The sequence below is a fragment of the Dendrobates tinctorius genome, unplaced genomic scaffold (assembly GCF_039654945.1).
Source record: "Dendrobates tinctorius isolate UK_male_01 unplaced genomic scaffold, ASM3965494v1 ptg000023l, whole genome shotgun sequence".
Classification (NCBI taxonomy): domain Eukaryota; kingdom Metazoa; phylum Chordata; class Amphibia; order Anura; family Dendrobatidae; genus Dendrobates; species Dendrobates tinctorius.
The window spans coordinates 7,405,001-7,430,429 of NW_027361691.1; positions in this window are offsets into that span (position 1 = coordinate 7,405,001).

Consider the following 25,429-nt stretch of genomic DNA (forward strand, 5'->3'; position numbering starts at 1 on the left):
ACACAATACAACTAGAAAATACTTACGTTCGGGAGGCAAGGACCGGTCTTAAAAATGCCAAGGCACGATGGTATCGGTACTTCGTGCCGGTCCTTGCCGCAGCACCACTGCGAACCTTATTCTCCTGACGGATATCCCTGTTGAAGCGGTCCTTCATCGAGCGCCAACGGGTTCTGACTTTGTTCACTGTGATGGAAAAAAAAAAAAAAAGAAAAAAAGTAAGACTATGCACTGGAGGCTGAGATCATCCAACTGTGTGTGATGATAGAAACTCCATGGAGTTAATAGCATCACACACAGTTGGGTGATCCCGGCCAAGATCACTGCTGCATCACACTGCATTTAAATACTTACGAAAATCCTTGCGGACCCGGGGAGAGGCATTGTCCCAGCCATCCATCAGCGATGCGGCCACCTCGTTCCAGAGCCGCCGGATCACCACGTTGTCCGAGTGCAGTTGGTGACGGGTGTCCCACAACGGGACTCGCTCCTGGACTAGACGGATGAGCTCGTCGTTGTCCAGGGCGAGGTCCTCCTCCCGCTGTGGAGCCTAGAAAAGAAAGACAAACATTAATCTTTGAAAGATTTAAAAAAAAAAAAATATCGATAACTAGCTGAAGAGCCCGGCGCTGCCCGGGCATAGTAACTAACTGTGGTTAGTTATATAAATTTAAAATTATCCTCCATCCCATAGTCCCGTGCCCATATTCCATCATACATATCCTCCATCCCATAGTCCAGTGCCCATATACCCATCACACATCCTCCATCCCATAGTCCCATGCTCATATACCCATCATACATATTCGCCATCCCATAGTCCCGTGCCCATATACCATCATACATATCCTCCATCCCATGCCCATATACCCATCATATATATCCTCCATCCCATAGTCCCGTGCCCATATTCCATCATACATATCCTCCATCCCATAGTCCTGTGCCCATATACCCATCATACATATTCGCCATCTCATATGCCTGTGCCCATATACACATGATACATGTTCGCCATCCCATAGTCCCGTGCCCATATACCATCATACATATCCTCTATCCCATGCCCATATACCCATCATATATATCCTCCATCCCATAGTCCCGTGCCCATATACCCAAACAAACAAACATACACACACACACACACAAACACACACACACACATACACACTTTGAGCCCTAGATATTGATAAACAATCCATGAAAAAATTATTTGTTTTAAATGGAAATAAATGGAAAAAAAACAACAAACATCGAAAAAAACAACCATGAAAATTTAAAAAAAATAAAATTAAAAAATACCAAAAAAAAAAAAAAAAAAAAACCAGACTAGAAAATAAGTAAAAAAAAAAAAAAAAACAGTCCGTCTGTACTTACATCACGTCTACCCGCCCGCACTTGGCCTTGCTGCTCCTGCCGTTCCTCCGGTGGTGGTGGCGTGATGGAGGATGAGCTCTGAAAATTAAACCAAAAAAATTAATCACATGTGTTTATTTTTTCAAATCCATACGGAAGCATAGTACTCACTTCTTCTGCCTCTTGCCCTGTCCCGGGGACATATTCTTCACCAGATGAAGACATGCTGCAATAAAAAAAAAAAGAGACATAAGTACATAGAAATGTATTGAAATTTCAGCCAGACATTAGGTTTTTCATACTTACATTGGTGCAGCTTGTGCTGTGTGTCCACTAGTGAGCAATCCTTAAAGTATTGTGGAATCCCAGTGCCCACACCATTTTATCACCTTGGTTCAATTTTGTTTTTTTACTGTCTAGACCAAATTTCAGTCATGTTTATGTAAAAAACGCATGCGCATAAAAACGCAAGACCATGCGCAAGTATTGCGCTCCCATAGGCTCCAATGTGGTGTTTTTGCGCATTCCGTGCGCATTCCGTGCGCATGCGTTGTTTTAACGAGACAGGGCGGAACCAAAAATGCAACATGTTGCGTCTGACGCGCCTGGCGCAAAAGACAAAAAAACGCATGCGCACGAAAGCGCAAATATGCGCAAGACCATGCGCACATCATGTAAAATATAGGTGCGCAGTGCGCATGCGCACTGGTGCGCCCGATGCGCTGCGCACAAAAGCGCTAATGTGAAACCAGCCTTAGTTAGTCAATATTTAAAAAAATAACACTTGGGAAAAGCTCCTCAGTGAATGAAGCATTGTTGCAGATGCATGGGATGTCTTTGGCTGGGCGCAAAGGTCAGGATAAGCCACGCAGGTAAAAATTGTGCATGCCATTTCAGATGATGTTTCAGAATAAGATGTTTTGTGTAATATAGTAACTTAGCTAGTAAGGCCGAAAAAAGCCATTTGTCCATCCAGTTCAACCTATATTCCGACAGAATTAAATCCCCAGATCTACGTCCTCCTAAAGAACCTAATAACTGTAAGAAACAATATTGTTACGCTCCAGGAAGACATCCAGGCCTCTCTTGAACCCCTTGACTGAGTTCACCATCACCACCTCCTCAGGCAGGGAATTCCAGATTCTCACTGCCCTAACAGTAAAGAATCCTCTTCTATGTTGGTGGAAAAACCTGCTCTCCTCCAGACGCAGAGAATGCCCCCTTGTGACCGTCACCTTCCTTGGTATAAACAGATCCTCGGAGAGATATTTGTATTGTCCCCTTATATACTTATACATAGTTATTAGATCGCCCCTCAGTCGTCTTTTTTCTACAATAAATAATCCCAATTTTGCTAATCTCTCTGGATATTGTAGTTCCTCCATCCCCTTTATTAATTTTGTTAACCTCCTTTGTACCCGCTCTAGTTCCATTATATCCTTACTGAGCACCGGTGCCCAAAACTGTACACAGTACTCCATGTGCGGTCTAACCAGAGATTTGTACAGAGGCAGTATAATGTTCTCATCATGTGTATCCAGACCTCTTTTAATGCACCTCATGAAGATTATTTGCCTTGGCAGCCGCTGCCTGGCACTGGCTGCTCCAGGTAAGTTTATCATTAACTAGGATCCCCAAGTCCTTCTCCATGTCAGATTTACCCAGTGGTTTACTGTTCAGTGTGTAATGGTGATATTGATTCCTTCTTCCCATGTATATAACCTTACATTTATCATTGCTAAACTGCATCTGCCACCTTTCGGCCCAAGTTTCCAACTTATCCAGATCCATGAGTAGCAGAATATTATCTTCTCTTGTATTGACTGCTTTACATAGTTTTGTATCATCTGCAAAATGCAAATATCAATATTTTACTGTGTAAACCTTCTACCAGATCATTAATAAATATGTTGAAGAGAATAGGTCCCAACACCGACCCCTGCGGTCCCCACTGGTCACAGCGACCCAGTTAGAGAATATACCATTTATAACCACCCTCTGCTTTCTATCACTAAGCCAGTTACTTATCCATTTACACACATTTTCCCCCAGACACAGCATTCTCATTTTGTGTACCAACCTCTTGTGTGACATGGTATCAAACGCTTAGGAAAAATCAAGATATACCACATCCAATGACTCACATTGGTCCAGTTTATAGCTTACCTCTTCATAAAAACTGATTAGATTGGTTTGACAGGAGCGATTCCTCATAAACTGAGCTGTGTGTATCTGAATCCAACACTGGGGTAAGATACAACATGCTTACTAAAAACAGCATTGAGGACATTATACAGCATTATTGAGCAGCGTAGCTGAGAATCCAGCACTGTGGATGAAATAAACAGTAGAAAGCAGTAGTCAGCAGCAGTGTGTCTTTATGCCTTTTTCTCTCTCTGCAGTTACTTTCTTCTCCACTCTCCATAGAATTTTATAGACAGCTATAATGTAATCACTCAGTGAGCTAAATGTTCTACTTCTTTTTTTAATATAGATATAACTATTATTTCAGACTGATTCAGCATTTCATGAGATCCTGCACTGATCCTGAGTTACATCCTGTAACTCCAGAGCTTACATCCTGTGCTCCAGAGCTGCACTCACTATTCTGCTGGCACAGACAATTATTGCAATTACACGTTTTGTTATACTTATTTCCTATGTGTGCATAGGAACAATACAAAAACAACAGAGAAAAAAAGACAAATTGGACATAATTTCACTCAAAACCCCCAAAAATGGCTGGACAAAACTGTTGCTACCTTTACCTGGGTAAATAACTTTGTTTCGAGCATGTGATGCTCATTCAAACTCACCTGTGGCAAGTAATGTGTGGGCAATATGAAAATCACATCTGAAACCAGATAAAAAGTGGAGAAGGTGACTGAATTTTTGTATTGTTTGTCTGTGTGTGCCAAACTAAGCATGAAGAACAGAGGAGAAGAGAATTGTTTGAGGACTTGAGAACCAAAATTGTTGAAAAATATCAACAATATCAAGGTTACAGGTCCATCTCCAGAGATCTTTGTCCACAGTGTGAAATATAATCAAGAAGTTTACAACTCATGGCATTGTAGCTAATCGGCATTGTAGCTAATCACCCTGGATGTGGATGGCAGAAAAAAATGATGAAAGGTTGAAACACAGAATAGTATGGATGGTGGATAAGCAGCCCCAATCAAGTTCCAAAGAAATTCAAGCTGTCCTTCAGGCTCAGGGTGCATCATTATTTGCGAGAAATATTGGTTGACATTTCAATCAAATGAAATGCTATAGCAGGAGACCCAGGATGACCCCATTGCTGACACAGAGACATAAAAAGCTAGATTGCAATTTACCAAAATGTATGTGAGTAACCCAAAATCCTTCTGGGAAAGCGTCTTGTGGACAGATGAGACCACGATAGAGCTTTTTGGTAAAGCACATCGTTCTACTGTTTACCAAAAACAGAATTAGGATTACAAAGAAAAAAAACATAGTACCTACAGTCAAATATGATGGAGGTTCCAAGATGTTTGGGGTTGTTTTGCTGCCTCTGGCATTGGGTGCCATCATTATATCTGAAAATTACCAGTGTCAGAAAGCTGGGTTTGGGTCCTAGGTCATGGGTCTTCCAGCAGCAAAATGATTCAAAACATTCTTCAAAAAGCCCTTGGAGAGTTCTGAAATGGCTAGCAATGAATCCAGATCTAAATCTCATTGATCATCTGTGGAGAGAGCTTAAAGTTGCTGTTGGGAGACGGCGCCTTCACGAATGAGAGACCTGGAGCACTTTGTGAAAGAAAAGTCCTCCAAAACTCCAATTGAGAGGTGTAAGAAGCTTGTTGATGGTTGGAGTGGTTCAATTGGTTGCAGTTATTTATTCCAAAGGGTGTGCAACAAAATATTAATTTGAGGGTGCTAACAATTTTATATGGCCCGTTTTGGGGGGGTTTGTGTGAAATTATGTCCAATTAGCTTTTCTCCTCTTTTTTTGTGTTGTTCCAGTAACCACAAAGGAAATATACATGTGTAATTGCAATAATTTTCTGGGAGAAATACAATTTCAAGGGTTCCAACACTTTCAGCCATGACTGTACATTACATTACTTATCCTGTACTGTTTGAAACTATAAAACTATACTCTTTTCTGGAATTTTTTAAACATGAAGTGTCTTTTTTTAACGTTTTTGGGGTGTCATTTAATGGGCACTTTTTCTACATTTTTGACCATGAGCATTTTTTGAGTTTGTTTTTTTTTCAGAATTTTAGTGACAACTTTTTACTGGAGTTTTTCGAACGTTTTTTTTTTTTCAATGCCATTCAACAATAAAGAAACATCAAGCAGATTTTCAAGCAAAAACACTGAGAAAACACAAAGACACCCTGATGTTTTTCGATCCTTCGCATTGATTTCTATTATAAAACATAGAGCGTCTTCAGAGCTGAAAACACCTGAAGAATGTTCCCCTTACTCTTTTCACTTACTTGGTACCTTTGAAAAATTGAAATGGTTAAAAGATGCTCCAAAGACTGAACATATGAGCAGTGTAGCAAAGCCAGATAGGCTAGAGTTAACTCTTTGCACTGCAGGTCTTGATTAGATGCACCTGACTAGTTTTGACTGAGAACTAGTAAATGGGTTCACCTTGGTGTGTCAGTCTGCTGAATAAGGCAGAGTCGAGTATGCTGAAGCTGGAGAGTGACCAGCCAAAATGTGAGCTGCAGCTGAGAGACATAAACACTCTTTCTCTGAATAGAGACTACATGGGTCAGATAGGAAAGTTGAGCAGCCTGTGTGTTGGAGCTACAGAGAAATGTGTAGAAGCTGCGGACTAATCAGTGTGAACTGACCACAGAGTTGAACACTTCTGTCTGGCATTAGAAGCTACTGGAGCTCAGGCAGAAGAGGATACCGAGACTGGTGGGATCAGGCCTCTTTTGTTTATGACGTTTGCTCCAGGAGAAAGGACTAATCTGTCATATATGTGCCTGCTAAATGAACTATTTATTTGCTGTGATACCTTTGTGCCCAGAAGAGGCTGTTTTTGGTTTTGAATCCATTGGAGTTTTACGAAAGCAATAAAACTGCACCTGTTTGGAGCAAACCGCATTGCCTGTGTGAACGCTACCTAATGCCTACCTGAAAGCGTGAATCCCTACAATAGCGAGTCGAAGAAATGTGTATGTTCATTGTTTAAAACATTAAGGTACCGGTTTTTCAGGCACATTTTGGGACAAACTCTCCTAAAAGAAACATTGCGTGCACATACCATTACTAAGGATGTTAGAAAGCAATACTATGCTGTTATCCTCCACCGGCAAGGGTCATAAATAGAGGCAACAGGGAGTTCAAGAAAGCTTCTTTGCCTTCGTTAACTGAACACATTTGCCTCAGGTAAAGGTATGCCTACCTATCAAGATGGGACCCAAAGGACCCTGTGTCCAAAAAGACATCCATACTCTAAATGGCACATGATAGTGTAAGGAAGTGGACAAGAGTGAAGATGAATATAGTTGGTGCCATGCAAACACCGCCGTCTGCTGGTCAAAGGTGAAAGTAAAGGAAGAATTACAGTAGTAAGAACCTAATAGTGGAAACCTATTTTCAGACAGGAAGAGTTGTGAAGACGACACCAGGTCAGGTGACATCTGTGTCACAGTTACTAATTATAAAAGTCCTGGCAGGGCTAAGAAGAGGTAGTTGGCGCCATAACCTGTACTAGGATAGGTCACGTGGCTGCTAGGTGGGCTTACAGCCACCATCGCCACAGAAGGGTCCAAGATCGGTCACGTGCCAGAGAAGGCCTGAGCTATGAGGAAGATTTGTTTTTCGCACCAATAGAAGATCCATAAGCAGCGCTAGTAGAAAACTATTACCCGATCCAAACTCCGGCTGTAACAGAGGACCATTTCTGTGGGAATTTACTTCCCGCATAGACATATGGTGCAGGGTGTGGGCTGGGGCTGTGCTTCAGGGAATGCAGGTGGCAAGTGTGACAAGCACGCTGCATACCCAGTGACTAACATATGTAGGACTTGCGGCCTAGCGGGAAACAATAGGGACCGCTGCTGGGGCCAGCGTATCAATCAGAGGCGTTTATAGACACTACGACGGGGACGGGCCAATGCTGAGAATGTCGGCCGTGAATTTGAGACGTAAAGGCATTAACAGTCACTTAACTGCTAGATAACTACTACGGTGAATGTAATATAACATTACGTAGGTATTGTGTTTACTCGTATTGCGGTGTCATAATATACTATATTGACTCTGTTACCGGCAATATAGTGCTTACTTGTACATACATATACTTTATAAATAGATTTTCCTTTTTGTGTTAGTTGAATAAACAGTGTTGGTTAAGTTCCACTGTTTCCACATTGTCTGCGCTGGTGCACCCAAGTAACCTGCTTACAATAGGAGAATTACAGATTCTGAGTTTTACATTGGGGCCAAGAAGGGTTATGTTACACCTCCAGCTTCATATATTTGTAGGCAGTAACCAACTTCCACTGCTGTAGCATCACAAGATTTTTTATGTCTCACATTTGTGTTGGAAACTGTTTGCATGACTTTGCTCCATATGTTGTCTCTTTACCTGCAGTGTTTGCTGGGGCTAATTTTTGGACACAGCCCCATCTCTGTGTGCTCTCTCGGTACTTGAGTCAGCAGATCAATTTTTGCAGAGATGAAAGGAGGTAACTTGGAAGTGTAGGAAGTTTTCTGAAGAAACAAGTTCGTTGACTCATCGGGAATTTCCTGTTTCCTTCTAGCGGCTATTATAGGCCAGTAGGATTGTCATATGTGGCACAGTGATATGGCCCTGGCATGGATAAAAATATTGTCTAGTGGTTCTTACATAAGCCATAGGCAGTTGGACTCGCTAAGTTTTGTGTATATCTTATGTCCCATTAATCATAATGTTTCACCTCTTGATATTCCAAAAAGTAACTAAGGGTGGGCAATCTGATGAGCCACCACCAAAGTTCCAGTCAACCGCAGGTTGTCCACAGCACAATACCATCCCTAACTTATCATCATGTATACTTTGTGCTGCCATAGCTTATAGTGCAAACTTTGGTGGTCACCTAAGAGAACATGATAGCAGCCAAAACAAAGCTCATTTGCATTTTTTTCAAGATTTGTTTGGTTGTTTTTGCTAACTTCTTTTGTGGGATGTTAATACTGGTGACAGTTTTTATTCCAGTCTGTTTGTGGTAGGCAATGTGACCGATTGGGCATAAGATAATTTCCATCTTTACAGATGATCTATGGAGATACAACAAGGGATGTTAATTACAAAAATTAGGAAGTATCAGAAAAGGAGTTTGTATCATAGCTATAGAGGTTTTTGTTACTCTATATGAAAGTCAGCCATGATCAAGGAGCTTTTTACTAATCAAACTGGTCAAAATGTAGTCTGGGGAGATTTTTGGTATGTGAATCGCTTCCTTCAGGCTTTATGTTAGCACTCCACCTTTTACGTCCTTCCATGCCACAACTGCATGTCAATTATCATTCTTCAGATGACAGCACTGTTAGGATTCACCGCACAAAAACTTACTTTAGATATAAAACTATTCGAAATATTTTGCAGGTTTTTTAAAATTTATCAGAAATTTAGCATTTGGCTTGTAGAAAGATTCAGCTCACTGACGTGTATCTAAGTAATATGGCAAGGGCAGAGTGGCTTGTTAGCCTGACACTTGTCCCTTTTACCTAGACCTATAAGTTGAAAGATATTTTCAATCAAGTATATATACACAAAGTTAAAATTAATAATCTGTCATTTTACAACAGAACCGTTACAAAGTTTTTGAAAAGTTTTTTATTTCATGAACTTTTTAGCTTTTGTGATGTTTTTAGGACGAAGCCATTTTTGAGGTTCAATATCACGTGAAATGTTAAAATATTTATTTCAACACTTAGAAATTATAATTTTTGCATAGATGCATGAGATCTTTTTGTGGGACAAGTTGAGAATGCAAGTAGATATAAACCCATTCTACATTTTGTGTCCTGTAACAGGACTACATTGTTTTTTTCTATTATATACTGAAATACTTATGTGCGTTATTGTATTCTGCCACTGTCTCATAAGCACATGCATCCGCTAGGCCGTACAACTTACCTCTGTGCTGGCCTCCTTTTCTTGACATTATGGGCACTGAGTAGTGGTGTAAATAGAGTCCGATGGACCCTCGTGCAAAATTTGAACTTGGTCCCTGTCACGCCTCCGGAGGGAGAGCTACCAGGAGTGGACCCTATGACCTGTGGAACTGGCCTACCCCTAGGCGCGGTGAACTGGTGAGGACCAACCTTTATACAAGGATCGTTAGGGACAAGCCCCGAGCTCGCAGAAACCTCAGGAGCTGATACCAAGAGGGGCGGCTCAGGAAGCAAACGGTAACGGAGGGAGGAAGGGACTGTGGGAGGTCAGGAGAAGATGTGGGAACCAGGGACAAGGATTAAGGCAGGCAGAGTAGACTGGAAACTGGACGGACGAGGAACAGGGAGAAGACTCGTAGTGAACTGGCAGGACAGGGCTCTGGATGGAAACGGAGGAACACCAGGATAGAACTCCGGACAGCAGGAAGCAGGAGGAACTATGGAGAGAAACAGGGTTAGACACATGCTATCTTGCTAGCAGCGCAGCACACAGTAAAACAAGGGGCCTAGGATGTATTTAGATAGATTATCTAAAGCTGACAATGAATTGAGGCTTGCAAGAGATGTCAAAAGCAATAATAAAGGATTTTGGGGATATGTCAAAAGTAAAAGAAAAGTCAAAGCTGCTATAGGATTTTTACAGGATGAAAATGATGAAATGGTAAGACAGGATGTTGAGAAGGCCGAACTTTTAAATTCCTATTTTGCATCTGTTTTCTCTCAGAAAGGAAATGTAACATCAACTGTTCTTCACTGTCCTATTAAGGAAATAGAAGAATCCAGGATATCTATAAACAGAAAGATAGTGAGGAAACACTTAGCTAAATTAAATGAATTCAAGTCTCCAGGTCCAGATGAATTACACCCCAGAGTACTGAAGGAGATAGCAGAAGAAATTTTTGAACCCCTCTCCATAATCTTTGAAAATTCTTGGAGAACAGGAGAAGTCCCAGAAGACTGGAGAAGAGCAAATGTTGTTCCTATCTTCAAAAAGGGGAAGAAGGTGGACCCAGGCAACTATAGGCCGGTGAGTCTGACTTCTATACCAGGAAAGATCTTTGAACAAATTATTAAACAACATGTATGTCAGTACCTGGATAAGAATGAAGTGATTAAACAGAGTCAGCATGGGTTTGTAACTAATAAGTCATGTCAGACTAACTTAATTTCCTTCTATGACGGAATCACTGATTGGGTGGATCAAGGAAATGCTGTAGATATAGTATATCTTGACTTCAGCAAAGCATATGACAAAGTATTTCATACAATCCTTATTGAAAAAATGACTAAGTATGGGATGGACAAGGCAACTGTTAGGTGGATTCATAACTGGCTTAGTGATCGGACCCAAAGAGTGGTCGTAAATGGCTGCACATCCAGTTGGAAGAATGTCTCAAGTGGGGTACCACAGGGCTCTGTCCTGGGCCCTGTATTGTTCAACATCTTTATTAATGACTTAGATGAAGGAATTGAGGGTAAACTGATTAAATTTGCTGATGACACAAAGCTAGGAGGGATAGCTAACACTAGAGAAGAGAGAGCGAGGATTCAAAAAGATATAAATAAACTGGAGAAGTGGGCAGCAAATAACAGAATGGTTTTTAACAGGGAAAAATGCACAGTACTACATCTGGGCAATAAAAATGAAAAAAACATATACAGAATGGGAGGAATAGGGCTAAGCAACAGCACATGTGAAAAAGACTTGGGTACCCAGCTCACGTACAAGTTGCTGCTGTGTCTTCGAAACTTTGGTGGGAATAAAGTGGTCACAACTTCTATTCCTCCGGTTTCTGCTGTAGGATCATTGGTATCACACACAGCCTCAGATACCGGCGCCCAGCCTTAGTGCAGTAAACTTAGGGAAGGGTTCTGCACTAGCCCTAATCCCCAGTCTCTCTCCTCCTCATGTTACGTTCTTACCTTCTGAACAACTGATCCTTCTTTCTTCCTCTTTCCTTGTCAACAGCCCCAGCTCACAGGGAGCTGCTGCAAACACGTCCTCTCCCCATCCCCCGTAGGGGAACTGACCTAACTTCCTGTCAGCTTTCCCCTCTAGTGTTTCTAAGCTCCACCCACCACCCAGCACCCTTCATGAACCAAAGCTGCTGCCATAAAGGGTGCTCTGCTGTTCTAAGGTGTCTATGCTGGATGTAGGTGTTGGAGTCTGGTCAGGTGTTAGCATCTTACCTGGGGAGTGGAATACTACACCTCAGGAGGAGGTGCAGTACCTCTGTGGTGACTGAATCATCAGGGGCACCACACTAGTGTGATGTCAGAGCGTGTTTTCAGTGCCGCTGGGGCAATCATTACAGATACACGCACACGGTTGACTACAGAGAATGCAGACAGGCTGACTCTGATAAAATTTAACAAGGACTGGATTTCACAACAGTATTTAAGCCCTCCAGATGACAGTATCCCAACCTAAAGTCACCCAACACGTTATTTTTTTTTGCAATTGGTGATCACGTCCATCCCTTCCCATGCAAGCCCCTTTTCTTCTTCTTACTCGTTTTCAAATCCGGCTTCTGCCACATGTATCTCATGGTCAATAAGGTAAAAACAATGTTCCGTTAATTCGTATTTACCATCGGAGGCACTTGTGATGAGAGTGAGACCCTTCTTCCTTCATCATCCATGGTATCATGCCCCTTGGGCTAATTTTTGCAGACACTATGGCTATGCTTGGACACTGTCCACTGCAACCTCTATGCTAGTAGTCCTAGCTTCATCATAATTGTTTGGCCCTTCAGACCTGCCTTGCTTCCTTCATCAACTATGATACAGCCCCTTGGCTAATTGTTGGAGACACTATGTCTATGCCTGCACATTGGTCACTGAAACAACCATGCTAGTAGTCTACTTTCATAATTGTCTGGCTCTTGAGGCCTTCTTCCTGCGTCAACCATGAGACAGCCCCTTGGGCTAATTTTTGGAGACACCATGTCTATGCCGAAACATTGGGCAGTGGCAGTGGAACAACAAGGACAGTAGTCCAAGATTTATAATTGTGAATCCCTTGTGGTGATGATGATAGGTGGCTTCTTCCTGCGTTAACCATCACACAGCCCCTAGGGCAGATCGCTCTCCTAACACCACTTACACACATATCTGTCAGAAGATCGCCTCCATCATCACTTGCCCTTACGGCACTTCTGATATATCACTGGCACTGCGTAAGGGGCGTACGAGTCCCGCTCTGCTGGCAAAAAATGACAGAACTTCAAATAGTGTTTGTACATTCTGGTGAAGCAGTGGTGTAAAACCACTCGTGCAGCCCCTGACCAGGTGCCCCCATGTTATATACATTTGTTTACAACATACATTTTTTTACCATTTTCACATTTTTTAACCTTTTCCTCAGCCCCCAGACCGCTTTGTAGGGTCCAGCAGACAATTACTCGCATTTTCCATTGACTATCATTGGACTCGCTACTCGTACCGAATACCTGAGTATTATGGTATACTCGGTACGAGTATAGCGAGTCCAAATACTTCAGTACTCGCTCATCCCTAGCCAGAAGGATTTCCGGGTTAGGGCACCTATAAAATACTGGAAGCTGCGTGCACCCACACCCTAAGGGACCCAGGAAGCACGCGCAGGTGCCGGTAGCTCAGCACAGAGCGCGCGTCCAGAAGCCGATGAGAAGTGCGGCGGGGCTGCGCAGGGACAGAGCGCCAGGACACAGCAGCGGCAGAAAGACGGACAGCAGAGGTGCCGGCAGCAGCAGGGACCCGGGCAGCAGCGGTGACAGGGGAGGTAACAGTCCCCCACCTGCATGTTGGTCAGGTCAGACGTGTATTGGCCTTTGTAGTGTTCTAGTTCCTATAAGACATGCGTGTTCGCTCTCACGTAATAATGTCCCCATGCTGCAATAATATCTCTCATCTTTGGCCCCTTCCTAGTATAATGTCCCCTCTCCTATGCCCCTTCCTGTTGTAATATCCACTTTCCTGGACCTCTTCCTGTTATAATGTTCCTCATACTGGAACCTTCCGGTATAATGTCCCCCATGCTATAATAAAGTCCCTCATCCTTGGACCATCCTGGTGTAATGTCCCTCATCCATTAACAATGTCCTCCCTTCTGGTATACTATCCCCCATCTTGGGCCCTTTCATGATATAATGACCCTCATCCTACGCCTCATTTTAGTATAATGACTTCCATCCTGTGCCCCATCCTGGTGTAATGTCCTCCATCCTGGGCCACTTCCTGGTATAATGACTTCTATCCCGGGTCCCTTCCTTATATAATGCACCCATACTGTGCCCCTTCTTGGTGTAATGTTCTCCAACACTTTAAGAAAAAATGATTTTTCTTACCTTCTTTTGCTTCTATGATGTATGATGTCCTCTTCTGTAGCTGGCAGCTGACTTTAGAATGCAAACACTGGCAGCGCATGATGTCACTGCCATGTACCGCTCATGACTGGTACGCAGACATCAGCTGCCGGCCAATGATTGGCCATTAGCGTGTTTTGACGTGCAGGGAACCAGCGGATCCCTGCGCAGTAATGCAATTCAGCTGAATGTGCGTCCTTGGACGAACATTCAGCTGAAATAGGCACTGGAGTCGCACGGGCAAGGTCGCTCTATTTACTTACTGTATAATTAGAGGATGTCATGTTTACCGGGCCATTTTTATTTAGAATCACACAGTGCTCTGGAATTTTTATGATCTACAAACAGAGTCTTACATGAAAAATATGAAAACCAGTAGTCAGGGTGGGGAGCTTATCACATGTGTTGGACACAATGCATGGGAAATACATGTCATCAAAACTGGTGGCCTGTCTCTTCGGGACCAAAAAACTGTTGGGATCTTGAGTAAAGAGGTTTGCATGATTTTAAAATACAATTTGGGAATTAGGAATTAAGGAAGAGTGACTTTCTTTTATTAATAAGAAAGGGGAACAGCTAAAATGTCTCTGGAGGACACATTACGTCACTGCGCTATGTAGACAGTTACTGATTTAATTAGGCACCATGTAGTACATTAATTCACCACTAGTTTTGCTGTTGAGTAAATAAAAAATTGCTGCTAGAGTCGCTAACAGAGTTCACCACCCTATACTCAGCAAAATGGAGCTGATATTAGATAGCTATTGGCCAAAAAATCATCCAGCCAACACCTATCTATCGCGACTCCTATGTATGTAGGAATGCTCTGCTCGGATGAGCTCTCCTGTGTCCTCTCTGAGAGAGTCGCTGTCAGACTTCTCTGGCAGCGACTTATCTCTGCACCAAACTAAAAAGACCACCCGTTGAAATTGATTAGGTTGGCTCCTTCTCTCCCCAAATTCATTCGTCAGGGTGAGTTGACAGACCCCCGTACATATTAGATGGTCATGCGGTCAGCCGACTCTTATATAATGTGAATGGGGTCCTTTTGTCTGGCTCAGGAATGACCCTTTTGGATGTGGTTTACATAAACTGATGAATTTTGTCCAAAACAAACCTGATTTTGCCAAAATTGTATCTGAAAAGACAGGATGTTCCTGGCATACTTCAGACTATTGACAATAAAGTGACTCCAGTAGTTGGACAGTAGATGACATATTTTGTAGGGTCCTTCAATTCACATAGTTGTTTAAATAAGGGATTGTTACACCAAATAATGTTATAATTAATTGGAAAACTACATGTAGAACTTTTTGCCTCTCTCCAGTACTTGTCATCTCCTTTATGACGAGTCCGGCAACCCACGCAGAGGCGGTGATGCCACTAATCTCTCAGCCGATCTTCATTCTCTTCCTTTTTAAACAGGAGGGTGGATATTAACTTACGCTCAATATTTGCATTGAGGGAGGGAGCGTTAGGAGAATGCAGCATTGCCCGATGAAATGTTAGACTCTTTCTCTTGAAACATATAAATTATTTGTTATTTTTCATTTTGTGGTTGTTTTTTTTTATACCAGTTAGTAGACGTAACCAATGTCAGCAGGAAGTTCTTTCCCACGTGAGATGTGACATTCTTAGCGCTCACGCTCCATGTATACAGTCCTTTATCTGTTACGTCATAAACCAGGGCTGGGAGTAGATGAGGGGTTAGGCAGTGTAGGCAGCAGTCTAGGGAACCATGTTGAAGAGGGGCACAATTATTAAATTCCTGCATTTTACAGATATTGGGGTAAACACCAGACTTTAAGTAGCAAAAATACATTGGGTGAAGAGTACAACGGTAGAGGCCGAACTTAGGCTCTATTCATTAGAGCATCAACCAGCTTTATAAAAGGCACAAAGTAAAGTGACAAGGAGGGATAAATGTACAGTAAATACTTTTGAAAAAAGAAAAAAGTATCACATCATTTTTTATTGTACATCAAGGGATAATAAATAATTGGCCCTCCAACAGCTTTCAAGGTGTCGGACCCCCATTAAACTGATTTTAATGACATATCTGTGAGATAGGTCACCAAAATTATAGCAGAGGACAACCCCTTTAAGATACAAAGGTGATAAACAACAAATCAGAGTGGAAAATATGATATGTATATTGGACAATCTAACGGCTTCATCTAGATGTATGTGATCATCGTGACTGGTGGTCTTCGCTAGAACTTCTTTGTATTTGGATCCTATTCAAATTCCTCCTAAGGGTCTGGAATTAATAAAAGGGGCCTCCCATTAAAGGGAATCTGTCACCATCTGCATTCTGTTTGCGGCTATTCAGAGACCCAGACACTAGAGATGTGTCACTTATTGGGCTACTTGCTGTAGTTTTGATAAAATAACTTTTTTTTATCATCAAGAGGGGACTACTAACTCTGCTGTCAGGTAACCAAGTCTATGAATGAGCTCTGTATAACTCGCCCCCCACCACTGATTGGCAGCTTTCTGCCTATGCATGGTGTACACAGAAAGCAGCCAATCAGTGGTGTGGGTGGAGTTGTGCAGTACTCAGTATTCAGAGAACTGGTAAATATGCAGCAGAGAAATTGGGGACTTTATGAAAAATCTAACAAGCAGCCCAGTAAGTAACTCAGATGGGAGAGGAAAAACCTGGTTTGGGGACAGAGAGATGATTGGGTAAACTTTAGACCCCCTCAAAAATCAGGATTTGGCTTTGATCTCAACTTCTGCCCTTTCATCTCTATTCTCCTGACCTAATGATAGCAATATGGGTTCTTCTCACCTAAAAACATACTTCAGAGCTGCACTCACTGTTCTGCTTGTGGAATCTCTAAAATGTGACATCTTTATGCCATGAATTTGTAGAGCATACAAAGCACTGCCGGCAGTAAAACAAAATTCACAAATGTTTTGGAAGATTGATTCCCTTTAAGATGTGAAAAATTATATTTTGTACACAAATTCTTTAGGTGAACACACAAAATATCACATGCTGGGCCTTGTTATCACCAGACTTCCCTGCATCCCCAGGAGCCGAACACAACAAAGTATGGTATTGTGAGGTGGGTAAAAAGATGGAAACATTTGTACAATGGAGATGTTGTGTTCCCAGCTCCTGACCAGTTCATCCCAGTAATGTCCGTTGAACACCATTGTTTTCAGGAGGGATCCATAGCCGACATCTGACTCTTTGAAGAGGCCCACGCTGTTCATTCAGGTATTGTTCCTCATACCTCAAGCTGATCTTATTTCTCTTCTAACAGCTGTAGAAATAAATGAAGGGTCCCAAGATGGCGGCTACAAAACACGAAGCTGACGGCATAACCACATCATAATGATTTTGCCATAGATTTTAACGTATCGATTCCTAGGAGCAGTTTTATAGTAGTTATATTCTTGTACATAGGAGCAGTATTATTGTAGTTATATTCTTGTACATAGGGGACAGTATTATAGTAGTTATATTCTTGTACATAGGAGCAGTATTATAGTAGTTATATTCTTGTACATAGGAGCAGTATTATAGTAGTTATATTCTTGTACATAGGGGCAGTATTATAGTAGTTATATTCTTGTACATAGGAGCAGTATTATAGTAGTTATATTCTTGTACATAGGAGCAGTATTATAGTAGTTATATTCTTGTACATAGGAGCAGTATTATAGTAGTTATATTCTTGTACATAGGAGCAGTTTATATAGTAGTTATATTCTTGTACATAGGAGCAGTATTATAGTAGCTATATTCTTGTACATAGGGGCAGTATTATAGTAGTTATATTCTTGTACATAGGAGCAGTATTATAGTAGTTATATTCTTGTACATAGGAGCAGTATTATAGTAGTTATATTCTTGTACATAGGGGCAGTATTATAGTAGTTATATTCTTGTACATAGGAGCAGTATTATAGTAGTTATATTCTTGTACATAGGAGCAGTATTATAGTAGTTATATTCTTGTACATAGGGGCAGTATTATAGTAGTTATATTCTTGTACATAGGAGCAGTATTATAGTAGCTGTATTCTTGTACATAGGAGCAGTTTATATAGTAGTTATATTCTTGTACATAGGAGCAGTATTATAGTAGCTATATTCTTGTACATAGGAGCAGTATAATAGTAGTTACATTCTTGTACATAGGAGCAGTATTATAGTAGTTATATTCTTGTACATAGGAGCAGTATTATAGTAGTTACCGGTATATTCTTGTACATATGGGGCAGTATTATAGTAGTTATATTCTTGTACATAGGAGCAGTATTATAGTAGCGACAGTATAATACTGCTCCTATGTACAAGAATATAACTACTATAATACTGCTCCTATGTACAAGAATATAACTACTATTATAGCAGTATTATAGTAGTTATGTTCTTGTACATAGGGAGCAGTATTATAGTAGTTATATTGTTGCACATAGGGGCAGTATTATAGTAGTTATATTCTTGTACATAGGAACAGTATTATAATAGTTATATTCTTGTACATAGGGGGCAATTTTTATTATAAAACCAAACATAAATACAATTATAATAAAACAAAAATCATCCAGCATTACAAAACACAAATCACTTAGGTAATATATACACAAGCACTAAATAATCAAATCATATTCATAAATAAAGTGTCCACACCTGGAGATGGTAAAAGAAAGTTATAGAGAAAAAAAAACCAAAACAAAAAAAAAAGCACATTTCATAACTGAAGTTTACGTTTCTCCATAACGTTATGTATCTCGGACTCCTTCCAACTTCTAGTGATTTTATCCACCGGAGTTCTGACATAACCTGATTGGCGGCAGCGGTGTGATCGAACAGCTCATTGTGCAGTGACACCCGGGTTCTCATGTGCCAGTGATAGTATTTGATGACACTGATTATAATGTACATCGTCTCTCTGTTGATGTCACTAACAGTGGAGGGGACACCATAGATTATGTCAGGGTACTTTAGGGTCCGCAGTCTGGGGATTTTTAGATTAGCTGACACTTCCTCTCAGATCTTCCTCCCTCCCCAGCAATCACATATAAAGTGCTCCATAGTCTCCTCCTGCTGACAACCAAGGGGACAATTCCGATCAGAGACACACAGATGTTTCAGGTTCCCCCTGACAAAGAGCCGACTATGCAGTGAAAGCCAAGTGACATCAAACAGTTTAGGAGGAAGTCGTTTCACGTTTAGGAACCTAAGGCTTTCCTGCAGGGTGGTGGTGACACAATCTCTCAGGGCCAGTGGAGAGTAGAAGAAAGTCCCACATACATGAGCATACAGGTCTCTTCTGGTACTGCTATCAATGTAAGACTTCTCCAGTCCCCACCTCCTAACACATTTCAGACCGTAGTCCAGATACTGGGGGAGGTGGTCACCTGTCCATCTCCTCCGCTTGAGACTGCCGCCTCGCACCCAAGATTCTGCAAAAGGCAATATCCAGTACCTGATACTATTTACCCACAGGGAGCTACTGTTTGAGTCCATGTTCCCAAAATTTACCTTTAGAAACAAGGAGTCAAAGAAAACCCTTGGATTCAACATATCCAGCCCACCCTCTCTCCGCCGTAGGTACGTTATTCCCCTCTTTATTAGGTTCAACCTATTCCCCCAAAAGAGCTGAAAGAACAGGCTGAAGAGCCTCACTGAGAAAGATTCTGGCAAAGGGAAAATGACAGAGACATACAAGAAAACAGGGACCAGGTAAGTCTTCAACATTGTGACCCTTTCTCTGTAGGTCAGCCTCCAGTTCTTCCATCGCTGAACCTTTGCATTTCCGGTTTCCAATTTCTCCTCCCAATTTAGCATGGCATTATCATCCCTCCCAAATTTAACCCCTAGGATCTTAATATGGGTGGAGGCTTTGGAAAACTGCGGCAGATCAAAGCTGGGCTCAGTATCTAATGTCCACAAAGCTTGACTCTTTTCAAGGTTAACCAGAGACCCGGAGGCCTCTGAGTAGCTTCTGATGGACACAGATAACATCTGCACCTCTTGAGGATTGGAGATCACCAACGTCACATCATCCGCATAGGCAACAATATTCAGAGGCGGGCAGTGGGGGACCGGCACCCCCTGAAAATCGCACTCCTGCAGTGACCTCAGAAACGGGTCTAGGGCAAAAACATACAGGAGCGGACTCAGTGGGCAGCCCTGCCTCACCACCGCCCCAACTCCAAAAGTGTCACCCTGCCAACCATTAATCAGAGGAAAGCTCACCGCCTCTCTGTACAACGTCTTCAGCCAATCCACAAATTTTCCCGAAATACCGTACTTTGACAAAGTGGACCACAGATAATCATGATCAACCCTGTCAAAGGCTTTAGCCTGGTCCAGACTAACAACATATCTCCCACACCGCAGAGCTTTACATCTCTCAAACATCTCCCGTATCGAGATGACTGCTCCAGAGATGTTCCGCCCTTTTACTGTGCCAAACTGAGAGCCTGCCAACATTGCCGGGGACAAACAAACTAATCTAGAAAATAGGATCTTTGCCAGAATCTTCCTGTCCACATTCAAGAGGGCAATCGGCCTCCAGTTTTTGATGTCGCTCGGCTCTTTACCTTTAGACAGCAGAATTAACGAGGACACTCTCATGGATGAAGGCATCAGGTGATTTTCTAGACAATTTCTATACACATCCACGAGAATTGGAGCCAGGAGGTCTCTGAATTTCTTATAAAATTCTGCCGTTATACCATCTGGACCTGGTGCCTTCTTCAGATATAATTTATCAATAGCCTCCTTAACTTCCTCCACCGTTAATTCTGCTGTCAAAGGAGAGAAGTCCAGATCATTAGTATCAGGCACTGGAGTTGCCTCCAACAATTGAGCCAACTTATCTTTATCCAAAACTTTCCTCTGAAACAAGTCAGCATAGTAAGATCTCACCACCTCCAGGATACCCTCCCGTGAATCCTGAAATACACCCTGGGAGTCAATGAAACCTGTGACCATTTTTTTGGCCACCCTCTCCCTGCAATTCTCAAAGGGATCAGGGGCCCCTAAGGACCCATAATCCCGTTCAAGAACCAGGGAGGTATACCTGCTATACTGATACTGCCTTATCTCAGATTTCAGCCGGTCGATCTTCACTTTGTCATCCCCGCCCGCCGAACACAGTGACTCCAATTCTTTGCACAGCTTTAGGTACTGGCTGTACTTATTCCTCCCTTTATTAACCGACAGTCTCTTTAAGAGGGATCTGATATCCTCCTTGACGTCCTCCCACCAGTCGGTCATGTTGTCATAGAAGTCAACCCTGTCTAGATGAAGCTGGATAAGGGACTGAACACGGCTCTGAACATAGGCATCATCCAGGAGACTGGAATTGAGCTTCCACAACCCTCTACCAATGTCCGGACGGTTAGAGGTCCACAAAGAGAAGCACAAGGTGAGGTGATCATAGTAAGGGACGACCTTCTCACCCAGGGCGCTCACAGCCTCAGTAGGACTGACAAAAGCAAAATCTATCCTACTGCTCCTGTTGGAACATGAATATGTGAATTTTGGCTGTCGCCCACCCTGTGTGAAAACGTCAGTCAGTCCTGCCTGCATTATGACGTTATGTAGGACCTTACCGTCCCTGGTCACTGTCTTGCCTGAGGAGCTGTCACCTGATGTCTGTATGACATTAAAGTCCCCCGCCATCACCACTGGAAGAGAAGTGAAGAGGTAAGGCTTGACGTCATTAAACAGCTGGATCCTGTCAGTCACCATCTGTGGCCCATAGACGTTAATAAGCCGGAGTCGCCTCCCATGGATAATGACTTCTAGGACCAGACATCTTCCCATGGCCACCTCCGTCATCCTATGCACACTCACATCATTGGTGTTAAACAGGACAGCGACCCCGGCATAAGGCTCCACAGCCAGTGACCAGAAAGAAGGACCGGAACGCCATTCCCTCTCAGCCTCTCTCATAAGCCCCAGAGATGTCAGTCGTGTCTCCTGCAGGAAGATGACATCTGTGTCCAGATATTTGAGATGCTCATACACTGCGTGTCTAGTTCTCCTCAGCTTAATGTTATTCACATTACTCGAGGTCACTGTCAATGAGAACCCCGCCATCACAACACAATATAGAAGGAGCAGAGTAATAGCCATCATCATGAGTCAGAGATGTTCTGTCCACCACTGGTGTCCATGTCAGACTCTACCTGAGGGTCTACAGATAAGGTCTTCCGCTTTGGCGGGGGATGGTCCTCTATGTCCCTGTCACACTCAGCATCTACTTTCCTCAACTCTTCCTCATAATCATCATCATTAGACTCAGATAAAACTCCATACTTGTTGGACACGACCATCACTCCTGCAGAATTCTGAACCTTCTTACTAGCAGTCTGACCAGTGTCATATTCTGCCTCAGGTTTACGGGAGGATGTGTTCTTTTTCTTCCTTTTGTTTTGATTAATGCTCCAGTCATCAGATACAGACAGCGATGCTGAAGGGGGGGAGCTATCTGAGGCTGCTGGACCTGATGGACGACCTCCATGTTCCCCTCTGCACCCTGCTTCTCTGGTGCTACATGAGTGGACTCCTGGTGGGCATCTGAGCTGGTCAGCATCTCTCCTGACATTAACTCCTCCTCCCCATGTGTCCCTGCCACCACATCCTCCTGAGCCTCTGCCCCTGCCATCACAAACTCATCAGGGAAGACTCTGCAGATGTTGTGCCAGGCGTCTGGACAGTCCCTGTGAGGGTGGCCCATCTTACCACAGAGGTTGCACCTGACGCCACGGCAGTCTGCAGCGACATGGCCGATTGCCCCACACAGACTGCACTTCACCACAGTACAGGCGTTAGCGAGATGACCTTTCCCACCACATTTAAAGCACTTTCTGGGTTGCCCGGGATAATAACATCTTCCCTTCTCTCTCCCAATGAAGAAGGAGTTGGGTAAGTGGTCAGTGATGTTATCACATTGCCGCAGATTCACCAAGACCCGCCACCCCATTGTCCAGATACCATCCTCATCTCTGACCTTGGTGAGTCCAGATGTAGGGTCGGTGGTGGGGTGCCGAGCTGGGGGGTGATAGGGGGTGGTCCCACTTCTTACCGCGCAGAGATGATAACAGAGACACGATGAGGCAGATTCTGGGTGCAACAGGTCCAAGTTTATTGTTCACCGTCCGACTGACGGTCCTCGCGGTACACCGCGATATCTCTCTCTCTGCCCTCCGTGTCCAGGGCCGCTTCAACACCGTACGTTACACTAGGGACGTATTTATACGTACCGTCCCGTCTCACACTGTGACAATCCTGACAGCTCAGTTACTGTGGCCGCCTTAGGCCCGTACACCATCAGCACTTTACTGGCCAGTTTCGTCGTTACACATACGGTGTCCTCCACCCAGAGCCTTGTCTCTGCTGCGGTCCTTTCCTGTCAGGACCACCCCCCTGACGTTTCCTCTCCTCAGTCCCCTTGGTCGGATTCTCCTCAGGGCACACAGACTGGCGTAGTCCTCCTGTCACCTGAGCTCCCCCTGGGGACTGGAATCTTCTGGAACCCTCCCTCAGAATTTATAGCTCACCCGGTTCCTTGAAACTGTCACTCCAACTGTCACCACGCCCCCCATGACCAACGGTTTCTAAAGCCCTAAGCTGCTGTAAAGTCCTTTGCTCACACTCCACCCTGCCATCTAATGGTCATCCCAAGGTACTGCACGTCCACTACACTTTCCTAGTTGTTTCCCCACTGTAATCACTGACTCCTACCTACACTGTGCAAACCTATCTTTCTTCACTCTGACTAGTCCGTCCGTCCGTCAGGTCACCTTCCCTACACTCCCCCTTCCTTTGTCCATTGTCGTCCTCGACAATCGTCATCCCTGCCTTCGTCGTTCTGAATCTACACCTACATTCTGTTGTCGGACCAGAAGTTGAGCCAAACCCACTATCTGCGGGGGCCGAACCATACTGGGAGCACTATGCTCTGAGCAGCCTACTGCTACTCACCAGCGCGCACGCCACATGACAACGTCTTTAAAATTGGGTAAGGTACACCCGTATTCTCTCTACGGCGTGTATCTTTCCCCTACTCTCCCCTACTGTTACCTTTCACTATCCGGTACGCCATGATCGAGGCCAATCACCTACCAGATCATTGCCGGCGCCCGCCTTTCCTTCTTCAGGGGTGTCCGTGGTGTTGGGGACCTGACCTAGGACGGCTGTCTTTCTCACGTCTTCCCACTCATTTTCCTTCTTTCAATTACATGTCATGGTCGGCGTCCCGGTCTCCCAGACCTCAACTCTTAGATCCCTACCGGATCTCACACTTTCCTTTGGTCCCGCAGACCTTCCCTTAACCCGGACCTGTTGCATTTTACTTTGGCATATCATACAATAAACAACTTTATAATAGCACAAGTACCCATTTTTATATTATTTTTTTTTTTCATTTTCTTTTGCTTTAAAACTCAACGTTCAACAATAAACATCGCCAGTACTCCTTTTCCCTCCCCCTTCCTTGGACATGAACACTCCCTCTTGTCTTCGTATCCCCGTTCTGTCAAGTTTCCAAATCAGTAAAATAACATCCTGTAAGAGGAACATTCTAAAAAAAAACAGCTTAATCACATAAAACATTTTTTTTTTTTTTTAAAACTAGAACTGTTCTTTCAGACTCTGACAGTCCAGGCCATCTCCTGATGGCCGGTAGCAAGGGGCCCACAGCCGTGGAACTCCTGGGGTGAAGGGAGTGTCCAATACAGTCCTCTTTACGGGGGTTCGCGTTCCTCAGGTACCGCCAGTACTGCCACCGCATAATACCCGCGGGGGCAGTATTCTTTATAATAAGAGACAAAGTCCCCTATTTCCAGGGCACGGCCATGGCGTATGGAGGCTACGTTCACGTATACCTTCTGACCAGTCTGATCACATATGAAGCCATACCCCCGGGCCACATTGGTGTACACCAGCCGCCCCCAGGATCTTTCCACCGCCATGCCAGCCTCCCCTTTTGAATGAAGCAGGCTCCATACCTCCTGCTCTCGAACCTTCTTTTGTTTTACCACCTCCGCAACCCAAACGGAGGGTACCGCGCCAGTCCCAGAGTCCGGTGGGCGGGACCTTGCCGAGAAGGGGCGCGGGGCAGAGGCGGTCGATGATATCTGTGGCCCAGCAGCCGCCGGGGCCAGGTGGCAAATGGGGACAACCGGGTCCTTGGAGGCTGGAATCACAAGGCCCACTAAGCCGGCCGCAGTCGACTTCAGCAGTGGCATAACCGCGGCCTCAGGACAGGCCGCATCCACTACTTCCAATGGAGCCGGAGTAACGGCCGGTTCCAACGACGCAGCTGCTATCAGCAGGGGGAACGCAGCAGCGTCTTCTTTGGATGACTTCCGCACTGGCGGCTCCAGGCGGGGTACCTCAGGGACTTGAGCAGGGGCCTCGCACAACTCTGCATACACCACTGGGCCCGATGTACCCAGGCCTTCCGGTGCGCAGGGGGCAGCGTGCTGCGGCGGAATGATGAGGGCCGCTGGCGGAGGCACTGGTGGTGCCGGGGGTACTCTCACCTTCCCCGGCGCTGCGGCCTCCATCACATCAATACGCGGCTTCACC